Source organism: Armigeres subalbatus, chromosome 1 (genome assembly GCF_024139115.2).
Source record: "Armigeres subalbatus isolate Guangzhou_Male chromosome 1, GZ_Asu_2, whole genome shotgun sequence".
Taxonomy (NCBI): Eukaryota; Metazoa; Arthropoda; class Insecta; order Diptera; family Culicidae; genus Armigeres; species Armigeres subalbatus.
Genome location: NC_085139.1, coordinates 144,736,420 through 144,748,475, shown reverse-complemented (window position 1 = coordinate 144,748,475; position 12,056 = coordinate 144,736,420). Strand labels below are relative to the sequence as shown.

At 38.4% G+C, this 12,056-nt stretch overlaps 1 protein-coding gene across 6 annotated transcripts in view; it reads right to left on the bottom strand.

Annotated features, from left to right (window-relative positions):
• LOC134205209 (uncharacterized) overlaps positions 1-12,056 on the bottom strand; it is a 98,158-nt gene that overhangs the window by 22,076 nt on the left and 64,026 nt on the right. Inside the window, exon 3 of one of the 6 annotated variants that reach the window (XR_009978092.1) lies at positions 10,149-10,452. The exons of 3 other annotated variants lie outside the window; for them this stretch is intronic. The gene's annotated coding sequence lies outside the window, so the exon portion shown is untranslated. Of the gene's footprint in view, positions 1-10,148; positions 10,512-12,056 lie in introns of those variants that run through there. 2 more of the 6 variants (XR_009978089.1, XR_009978087.1) reach the window with 2 other exon arrangements.

Below are 12,056 nucleotides of genomic sequence, written 5' to 3'. Positions count from 1 at the left end.
GACCCGGGTTGACCCCGGGTCCGTACACGACAGTGATAAGTGCGAGAGTTACTCATTGAGACATACCCACCCTTACTCACCTCCCTCGGTGTAGCCGGTGCTCGGTATCAGCATTGTTTTTGAACGACTGTGGAAAGTGAATGAGAGAAGAGTGCAGCTCAGCGAAAAAGCGAGCGGAAGAGTTACTGACAAGGAGAAGAAACTAATCATTTCGCATTCATTCATTGCAAATCCGTTGTCTCAGGAACATCCAGCAGTGTAAGTCCCTATTGCAAATGAAGGAGCTGTACGATGGAACAAAGGTCACTGTGGTTGAGCACCCAACCCTCAACGTCTCGCGATGCGTCGTTAGCTGCCGAGACGCAGCTAGCATGTCCGAAGCTGAATTATTCGCCGAGCTAGAAGAACAAGGAGCTAAAGAGGTGAGACGCATTACACGTAAACATGGTCCTGTAAGAGAGAACACATCCATAGTTATCACTGTCCGTGGAACTATTATACCTCCCTACATCGATTTTGGTTTCATTCGTTGCCGCACGAGGCCCTACTACCCGGTTCCCTTGCAATGCTTCCAATGGATTTTGGGATTTTGGCCATACAGGTAGTAGATGCAAGGCTAAAAATCCAATCTGTGGTAACTGCTCATGAACGCATCCAATCGCTGAAGATAAGAGTTGCCAGCAAACAAGGTTTTGCTACAAGTGTGAAAGTAGCGAGCATGCACTATCCGAGCGATCATGCCCTCTGTACAAGGGTGAATTTGAAATTCAGCGTATAAAAGTGGACCAAGGATTGTCATACGCAGTAGCGAAGCGAGCATTCGAAGCCAGGAGTGGCCCAAAAGCGTACGCCACCGTAACACAATTCGATAATGAGGAGAACACTGCCCTACATAGCCGAATTGATCAACTGACAACTCAACTCAAGAAAAAGGATAAGATCATAGAAGAGCTGCGTAACGCCCGCTGCAATCAAAGGCAATTAGCAACTGAAGTTCCACTAAACCGAAATTCTAGTGGTTCACCATATGAGCAGCTTCGTATATTAGTTGATTAACAATCTGCACAAATTGCAGCCTCAACGGATCAAGTGAGTAATTTTCTGGCGGCTGTTATGCCAGCCCAGTCAATTTCCACAATCAGCAGTACCCCTACCACTCAAGCGACAGGAGCAATTCAATTTTCGAATGATCAACTCACGGAACCCAGAACATCATCTACTGAAAAGCCGATTACCTCCAAGAGTGTTGATCCCTACATGATCAGTGACTCCAACGACATCTCACCGGACTGCAGTCCAAATAAAAACATCGGTTGCACTCCACGGCCTGTAAGAAACCTGCAAAATGTTCCGCAATCCAAAGGTACCAGATCTGATTCCCCATTTCCAGTGGGAGCACCTACGTTGAAAGCTCCAAAGCGCCAGAGCAGCGGTACCTCGGGTACCGATAACAAAGTCAATAAAAAGATCAAACCTCAAGCAGGTACTTCAAACACGCGGCCCAGCCGGAAATAATCACTTCTGTAAACAGCTTGGACATCGCTGGCTACGACCAGGAAATAAATCCTTCTCATTGGCCACTTTCTGACCTCCCAAGGATTCCTCTCTGGGTTATAAGTCCCACCGGTTGGTCATTTTATTCCCGAATCGTCGACAACTGGACCACAAACTGCTACTATGTTATCCACCCAACCAAATCAGATTAAAACCTCGTATCCTGGTTTGGTCGCTTCACCGTTAGTGTGGTCGCCTGCATGGTCGGACAATCCCGTCCTCCGGATTTACCTAGTGAATAATATAAAGGAAAATAAATGTTTTCTCCCTTGCCAAAAACCTTTTCCAGCCGCATTCCGCTGGAAAACACACAACAACAAATGTTAACCACAACACTAAACACACTCCTATTCCTCTTTTCTTGCAACATCAATAGTTACGAACAACCCGTTTTCCGTTAAACATGCGTTTTTGTCCAGTCTTTAAGCTGCAATGAAAAACAAGACTATATAAGTCAGTGGCGTAGCCACGGGGCTGGTTTTGGACATAAAACCCCCCCAGAAACAAAATTTTCAGAAGAAATTTTCTTTTCGAAAAAAAAAGTTCAGAAAACCCCCCCCCTCCATACTCATTTTCTAGCTACGCCACTGATATAAGTACGCCCTACCTATTATTTATACACAAAAGTTTCTTTCTCATGAGAGATCGTACCTCCACTCGTAACGCATTTATTAGGCCTGGAGGCAATGAAAATAGTCGTAAAGCCAGCTGTCAAAGCGTCATTATTACCTGTGTCAAATTTCAGTTCAATAAATTGTCACAGTTGAGCAAATGCCAAAAAGGCTACCAATGCGGCTACATCCCATTAATTTAAAATAAGGGATTCTAGTTAGAATTAGTCATCACTAAATTAAATTTGTACCAGTTAGACTAAGTTTCTATGTATTATTGTCAATCAGATCTTTTAGCAACATTTAGCCTGGCGGGACTCCTAGGTTGGGCCCGAAAGGAAGTCCGTAAGACTTTCCTTTAGTAATTTAAAAGTGATGAACTTATTATATTAATAAAAAATCACTCAAATAAAGGAAAAAAATACACATCGACGGCTAGAAGGTTGGGGTTGGTCTGGTACCGGAAGTTCAGAAATACAACTATACTTGCCTGGAGTTGCAGGCCGGAAGCCTCCGTTGACATCACCAACTGCAGGACCGGGACAACGACGAAGGCGGATGTTAGTGGCGACTGAGTTCGGAGGCGGGGAGGCTTCCTCAATACCTATAAAGATTACTACAATCCGTTCCCTTACAGCACAAGGATCAGTTTGCATCCCTTAGTACGTCTGACGCTTCGCATGTCCTCACCTAATGTTGAAAGACTTTCGTTGCTTTCAATAGACTTAGGCGTACCTCTCTTTTTCGGTGTTCACCAGCAAGGTCTCCCCTCAGTCCTTCAATTTTCTTGCAGGGTGAGGAACAGTCGCCATCCTCTTAGCTCTGTGGACTAGTTGGCAAGGATTTTTGTTCAGTTGGACAGCTGTTGCTGATTGGCTTGCACCACCTGACCTTGAGTAGCTGGACCAACTATGAAGCGTACCAATAAACCTTTTTTTTTATTAGCTTATTTGTGATTTTAACAGATTTTTTTCTTTTATGGAAATTTTATTCTGATACTACAATTTAAATATTTTAAGGTAAAAGGTAGCCCATCCTCTCTAAGAAACGTCGCGTTGTTAACTACGTTATCTTCATTGTCAGCAAGATGGGCCGGTATATGTTTTCTAGTGGTATAATTTTTCTCGCCTCTATATGCAAATTAGCGATGAAAGAATCTCCATGGTGCTTTAATTTCGGTAGAAAAGAAGTTACAAAGGAAAAGTTATATCAAACGCCATCACCATGTACTTCTGGAACTTTGAAGCATACAAATTAGGTTTGCTAGATTTGAAAACAAACACCACCTATGTCCGAATTCGTTTAATTAACATAGTATAAATTAGTGTTACGAATGATATTTTAATAAACCAGTTAATGATACCTTTGGGAAAAACCCTGATTGAACCATAGTGAATGAATCTGGCAGCAATTAAATCGGTTAACGATTATGAAATGACTTGGTTTATATAGAGCATATACATACACACGCAGAAGTCAAATCGTTCAGCTGGGCTGAATGCTATAAGTCACTAGGAGGCTCTGGGTCTCTTTTAAAAGTTCTTTTTAGGATTGTTCATATAGCCTTAAGAAGCCAAAATTGTGAGCAGAAAATTACAAAAAGCAAACATTCACAGCCTCAATCACCTAATATTTGACTGTAAATATTTCTCATCCGGTACATCAAGTGATTGGAAATCAGTCTCGTAGTATAAACTATGTGAAAATTGCTAGAAATGGTGGCACGTAGGAAGATCCGTATCACGTTTCTTCGGCAGCTGCCACAACCAGTTCGCGACTAGTAGATGAAGGAGATTTAGGTCTATCCGAGAGGGGATATCCTAAAGATGCAACGAAGCAAATCTCGCCGTGGTTGCTTTTCCTGTTGTATATTGTAGTTTGTACACGTTTACACCATGTCTTATTACTTCACACGAGTATTTTATAACAGATTTGTTTCTGTAAGCAGATGTGAATAATGTGTCAAACATGTGATTTTTAGTGCTTAGGAAATATTTAAAATAGTTATAACAAATCCAGTCATTCGAACGATGAAGAACATACATATTTGAAAAGTATGCTTTAGGTTTAATTTACTTGGCTGATTTAACTCATGTTAATTAGATGTGATGTAGTCAGTGTTCTAGGTAAGAGGGATATTCCTAACACATCCTATATTTCTATGACATCTCAGACGCTTTCCATTCTTCTTCCACAAGCACATCGTTCGTCCATCTCGGTGTCGATGAGCGTAGCAAGTAATGTCTTGATTGCTGTGGTGGAATCCTGCAGTCAGAACGTTGCCAGGAAACGCTTTCAATTTTCCGCAGTTATAGTTTCGTTTCCACTTCATATTCAATTTTAATTACAGTTGCAATCTCAACAAATTTCCTTATTGCTGCAAGAACAATTTCATAACTGCTACCAACTCTTCGGCCCGCACCGCCCGACTCACCGAATTTGTGCTGCTACATCGAGCACCAGAGCAGCGACATGATATCAACCAGACTGAGGAAGTAAGTTGGTTTTCGCATTCCACTTCTTCCAGGAAGGCGGTCGTGAAGAACAGCTAAATGAGTAAGAAAAGTTTCTACAGCTTCCTTATCAAAAATGAAAATCCTCGACGTAAATCCTCATGATGCAGGGGATATAAAGTCAGCTTTTATAACGTACATATGACGAGGATGTTCTTAGTTAAACCTTTATCCATTAGGAAAGCAGTCAGTGCAAGTCAGTTCGGAAATTTCACAGCATGATGGGCACGCCGGATAAGCACACATGCAATTAGATGACTGTGAATGCTGATGAACTGTTGTAGCTTTAGCCTGATAGCAAGTTTCGTTGCAGATTGTCATATTTATAAGTTTTACATTGTGGATGGGGGCGATTCAGGGCAAGCATATCGGAATTCAAGAACAAACAACCATGTTTCCTTTTACTCCTTTCAGTTTGACAGGAAGGCTCATTTATCGTTTATGTTACGGAGCAGTAATTATTTATTTAAATATGTTTTTGTTCCTCTCGAAGTGTCTACATAATTTCACTTTATGTGGGTAACGCGGACGTGTTGAGTTTTATTTTATCAATTAATTTAATTAGTTAAGCAATGAAATATATGGTGCTTGAAGCGAATTCATTTTTCATAGAAAATATCATAAAATATACACTGCCCATAATCTTATAGGTGACGTATGGTAGTAAAATGTGGTATGTACCACACAGATTTCAGATAGATTCAAAACTTCTGGAAATAAAACTAATAATTAAATACATAATTAGAATTGCTTTGTTTCTAACTACTAAGCCCTTATTTACTCAAGCAAATGAAGGGCATTTATAGATTTCTTATTGATGATAGTATTTGAAAATTAAAAGTTCTGCGAACTTTAAAACATTTACATGTAATACAGCGCAATTTTCTAATCTAAAATGGATATCAACATTAATGATGATTATGCATTTTTAATTGCTAATGCCTTCTGCGAATAAATGAAAGCAATTGTTTTAATCAAATGTTTATTATTTATATACTTTTTTTTTGCTGGGGAATCAGAACTGTTATAGTATGATTTTGTTTTAATGTACGTGTCGTTTAGTACCAAGCACAACTTAACCTATGGTCAGTCATATGCCATGACTCGTACCCATCCCGGGATCATGTGAATTTTAAATCCAATCACTTTTCGTGGATGAACAGACCAAATCTCTCTAATTTAATTTTTCTTCATCCACCACCGCTGCCCTCGCTACCTCAGTCATCATCGGCCTCTAGCCGTGAACTCCGAGAGATGCGACACCACTGCATCCGACCATCATCAAGCACAGAATGACAAAAAAAATGCGCCCACTCCTTTCATGCATATCCACCGCTGGCAACTGCATACTGTGTAGGTAGGGCGTTGCGTTGGACCCGAAGGCCCGTGACATACCGCATTCTGATGTCCGTGTTAGGAATGCACGGGATTGGTTACATATGAAATGTTTCTGGATTTGACAAGAATTAAGATTTTCAATAGCTTATCGTAAATATTCTTAAGTTTCAATGAATTAGGCAAGTTGCTGGAGAGTGTCCGAGTCGATTGATATATAAATCTTAAAAATCCATCGAAAAATAAAGGCGCTAGTAATTTTTGAAATCTTCTCTTTCAGCGTAACGCTCTCGATTTACAAAAATCTAAATGACACCCAGTATAGTAAAGAAAAAGAAAGACATAAGTCCTACGTCAAAAGAGAATACACATAATCCTGCTCACTAAAAAGTGAATCATAATCAATTTGTCACCTTCATAATTTTAACTCGCATACTGACGATTTGTGTATAGCATCTTGTCTTCATCAGCACGCTTCGAAAATATCGCACCCCTTTCCCGTGATGCCCCTTTTGAACCATCAGGTGCCACGCGGTCAATGATAATCGAGTGCTTTGAAATGTTTGCGTCTTAGCAAAACGTGATTCCCAGATAAATGTTTAGCTTTTAGCACGCTTCCGTCTAGACTTGGGCTTGAATCATTAGACGTGAATTAACTAAATCCTCTTGAATCCAGCCTTCAGAAAGTTATCACCTCTGCCAGCTTTCCATTGATGTTCCCAACACCTGCAATACAAATTTATGACTGAAGAGCTCTACGAGTTATCATTTCTGTTAAGTAGCCTGCAGACATTTTATAATATTATGCATGATCATTAACTGAGCGAAATAGTCAGTATCCTATAAATGGCTTTATTAGTGTGAAATTTATTTAATTCCACAACCGTTATCTTTCGTGTGAAGTTTATTTTACGGCAGCTGTATGCAACGCACCAATATATTTTATCTCAATAAAGAGTAGAGTTAACCTGGAAGAATGTAGGTATGTTATATTGTTAAAATATGTACCTACACGCAAGAATATAACTGACAGTGTTATCATCATAATATGAACATCAGAGTGGGGCGCAGTTGTCTTGTCTTGTATTGTCTTAGCGCATGTACAGCCAGTATTGAAAAGCATCCTGGAAATGTCAGTTGGATTTTCGAGCATTTTCTTGTCAGCATTAATATTTGCAGAATATCATAAATATGACACAAATATTAAATCGGCCAGGCCCACCGTGGAGGCTTGTAATTGGGAAAGAATTCGTAACTCATCGGCAATCAGATTATTCAGTAATGAACAACATGGTCAACGAACAGTTAAGAATTTACAAAAGGAAGAAACGGAGACAGCCGTACCAACCGTTCCACATTCAGGGGGTGTATGAAAAGGTGACGATGGGAGTGACATTGCTAAGAGATTAGTGTCACTCCTTGCTGACCAATCTTCCAGGGATGGGACATAGGTATTTCCCCCATATGTCCAGGCTCTTATGCCTAGACTAAAGCGACATTACTCACTCTCTGAAACGAAATAAAAAATCGATGCGTTCCTCGATCGTCTGCGACGAGTGTTTGAGTTCTAGGGAAGAGACATGAACTTGACCAGTGAACTTTCAAAACGTGATATATTTTCATGAATAAAATATTTTTGCAATTCCTGATCATAATACCTGGTTTACAATTGGCGTTTGAGTGATAGAATGGCCTACTTTTCCATACCAATGAAATGGGTGCTTTAATGAACATTATGCAACTCAAAAAAGCAGATTTATCTATCGCTTTATGGTTTGTCGAGCATACAATGCGGCACAATAACATTGGATTTGTTTGTTTCCTGCAGCAGCATATCATTTCGGCAACATTGATCATGTGAAGTTATTACAGTTGTACCATTTTGGTACAGATTTATCACATTAAAGCCCTTTTTTCATCATTGCAAAAAATAGCGTGTGCAACTCGTTGCAAAACTCGATTTTTTCAGCACTCGTAGTATTTATCCAACTCGGCAAGCCTCGTTTGATAACGTACAACTCGTGCTGAAAAAATCATCTTTTTGCAACTAGTTGCACAAACTACTATTTTGGTTTGATCAATTATTCTGTTTATTATAGTGCCAGGTCCTGTAATACACTTTTCTTTGGTTTTGACCTTGTGTCGAGAAGGGAACCAGTTCTTAGATAATATGTTGTTACACTATTACTATCAGATTTAAAAATATTTGTCACAAGATTCTTCATCTTTGAGAAAAGTCAGTTTAGATGTCTTCTATCGTATCTTTATGAACGAGACTTTCAGCTTATGTTTATAAAAAGAAAAACAAAAAATAATAATGACACCATGAAAATTATTAATTTATATGTTCATCACACATATAATTTACACTGGGAATAATTCATAATTCGTTTGACATCAGGACACTTTTCCTCTCGTGATACAGTTCATAGTCCAAACTTTATTACTCACTCATTATTGAAGGGGGAATATCGTATTATAGAGGTGAAAACACGAAACATCAAATATGTGTGAAGATAAAATAATATGATTAGTTATGCTCGATCTTGGAAAGGTAACATATACCTATACATATTTCGTTCTAAAAAATTAGATCGCATTCGTAAAAAATATAGATAGTTTTAAAAAATACGATCGTAGGTAGAGTGTCGACTTTACCTTTGAGGCTTGTACTGTAAATTGTAAATGAAGACAATCCAGAAATCTTCAAAATAATTTTTTCTATTTTACTGACAATACTTTCCTGTCGATTGTCCTAGAAAACATTTCACTCAATCACGTGACATTCGGCTTTTCGTTGACCATTAGCAGCAATTTTTCAGTCTTGATGATGATCTTCAGGATGTAGTTCCAGGCGTACTTCCTTGTCCTCTATGAGCTCCTTTTTTCTGTGCAATCTTTAATTAGCAGCTTTTCTTGAGATTGGTGAAAATTACACAGTTAAAAATTCTAAAAATTACACGCCATGGAATTGTTTTAACGCTCATTTTAATGTTCAATAGCCCCTAATTTTACATCCAACTTTTTATTGTATGCAATATTGAATACAAGCTCCATAGTAACGACGACCTGTACCTGTAATTTTAAAAAGTGATGGAAAAATGAGTCGAATCGAACGGAGCCTTTTTGTTACATCATATATGTTGTAACATTTTTATACTGTGTAGGTTCAATGGTTTCAATATAATCGAAGAGTTCAAAAAGAAATTTCCTAAAAAAATATTTAGCACCCGAAAATTTTTGGCAACCGTTTTCGATCACGGCTCACTGCGATCCTTCACAATGGAGTGGGGAGCAGTTGTATGGAAAAACGCAAACTTCATCCAATCAAGTGAGATTAAGGTTTTTCTGAATCCTTTTTTGACCCCGATCAACTGTGCAAAAAACGATCAATGGGTAATGTTTTCAACATAACCGCGAGTAGACGTAGAACTTGTATGAACGTAACGTATTTACATTTAACTTCTAACTTTTGGATCTATGGAGTTTGATTATAGTATTGATATTGGAAACGACAACTTCCATGCTGTGTAAAATTATTAGCAATTTGTTTATTCAAAACATCTGGAAATAAAACTAATAATTAAATACATAATTAGAATTGCTTTGTTTCTAACTATTAAGCCCTTATTTACTCAAGCAAATGTAGGGCATTTATAGATGTCCCGTTTTCCAAACAAAGAATTACAGCACCAATTTCGTTGCTTTTTTTTGCTAACATGCGTGCTTACTGCTGAAAAAATCACAAGAATAAAAAACAAGTCAAGGATCAGTAACCCTACGACAATAGAAGAGGTACTGCTAATACATCAACGAAAAATTATTTAATGTTTTGATTCCAAACTCCGAGTCTACGTCAAGTTTAATAATAGAATTTCTCAGAAAATGAAAAACAAAGAATAAGATAAAGTTTGTTTAAATATTCTTCTGGACATTATTTTTTTTGCGGATTTTTCTAAAACATTTACACGTAATACAGCGAAATTTTCTAATTTAAAATGGATATTAACACTATATTGCTGATTGTGCATTTTTAATTGCTAATGCCTTCTGCAAACAAATGAAAATTATTATTTCAATCAAATTTTTATTTTCATCAGTGTAGTTGATTTTGCTTGCTGGAGAATCAGAACTGTTATAGTATAACCATGTTTTATTGTACGTGTCGTTTAGTACCAAGCACAACTTAACAAATGGTCAGTAATATGACATGAATCGTACCCATCCCGGAATCATATGGATTATGAAACCAATCACCTGGATGAGCATATCAAATCTCTCTATTTTTATTCTTCTCCATCCACCACCGCTGTCCTCGCTGCCTCAGCCATCATCGACCTCTAGCCGTGAACTCCGAGTGATGCGATGATCGATCCATCGCAACCGACACAACTGCACCCGACCATCATCAAGCACAGAATGAAAATAAAATGCGCCCACTTCTTTCATGCATATTGTCAAATCCACGCAGAAACGGCCGCGCGTGGCGCTGCCTGTCCTTTTGATGAAAAAAAGAAAAACGAATGTCAACAAGGATAGTGAAATTATTTCGATCTTTAAAAAGTGAGTTTTCTGATTTGTTCTTTTATTAAATACATGTCAAATATACATCGTTCCGCGAGAAATTGAAAAATCTTTCAAATGGTAGCAAAATTACCAGACATATCAGCACCATAATGTCGATAAAGGCAAATAAGACAAATGTCATGAAGTGTGTCGTTCCAAATTGTATCGCTACAGAGAAGTTGTTCCGTGTTCCTAATGCAGGAAATTCTATGTTTAAAAGGTGGACAAAAGTTGTCGACGTGCTGGGCCTCGGAGATGAGCGAATTTGCCACAGGCACTTCCCGTTGGATGCTTTTATTGAGAGTAAGTATTCAAATAACTTTTGTTTTCTTTCAATCACTGATGTTACAAATTTCTAATATACAGATAGCCGAACAAAGCTCAAGTCAACTGCACTCCCGTCCCTTCGACTTCCTGATGGCAACAAGAAAGCTTATTTAAAAAGAGGATGTTGCATTAAAGGATGCTCCACCAGGAAACTATCTCTATTAGAAAGATTTCCTTCTCACAAGTGTGTATCCCATGCCAGATGGCTTCAAATTCTTGGAATATCGAACGAGGACGTACAAAAGAGTCTGCGTATTTGTCGGAAGCACTTCACAAAAAAAGATTTTGTAACAGGTAAATTGCTTGAAACTAACTATCTTCTCGCTCTGGAGAATTATCTCTTGATTATCAACTTTATAAATTTACTTTGAATAGTTTTATGGGCTATTTTTTGTGATAAATGGAAAACCCAAATCAATTCACCTAGCGGTGGTAAAGCCTTTTTCGTGAATTATGAAATGCATTGAGATTAAAAGGTCAAAAAAGCACTTTAGAGAGATCCGTTAATTTACATTTGTTTGCAGTAATTTATATGCATTGCCGGTATTATTAAACATTTATCTTCATTTTTTTTTTAATTCTATTTCTACTTTTAGTACGGACCCGTTACCTGAAACCCAACGTTATTCCTAGTAGGAACCTAGTTCGGCCATTACAAGGTACTCATGCTTCGACACAATTTTGGTTGCATGATCACACTTATTGCAAGGATGGCAGTAAGCCAAGGAGTAACCGCAGTTGTTTCGTGGTTGGCTGCACAGCAAAGAGCAGCAAAGGTATAATCCTTCACAGCTTTCCGACAAATAAGAGGATGGCGAACGTATGGTTAACTGCAGTGAAAACAGTCAGCATTTTCACGATAGCGATTATCGCACAGGTGAGGTTCAATTTATTACATATACTTTATACTGTACCTACCTGTATGCATGAATGCCCATTTCAAAAGAGCGAAACTGCTTGAAACTGATGAAAGCAGCGAATTCTCTTCCTTCATTGCATGGCGCTGGTTTGCGTTGGTGGGTTCAAATAAGCCCACCAGCGACGGGAGAAGCTTTTGTTTACAAAAGCAGTTTCGCTCTTTTAAATATATGTATATATCAGAGGGGGGGGGTCAAAAAATCGATTTTGCTTCACAGCGCTCATCTTATTC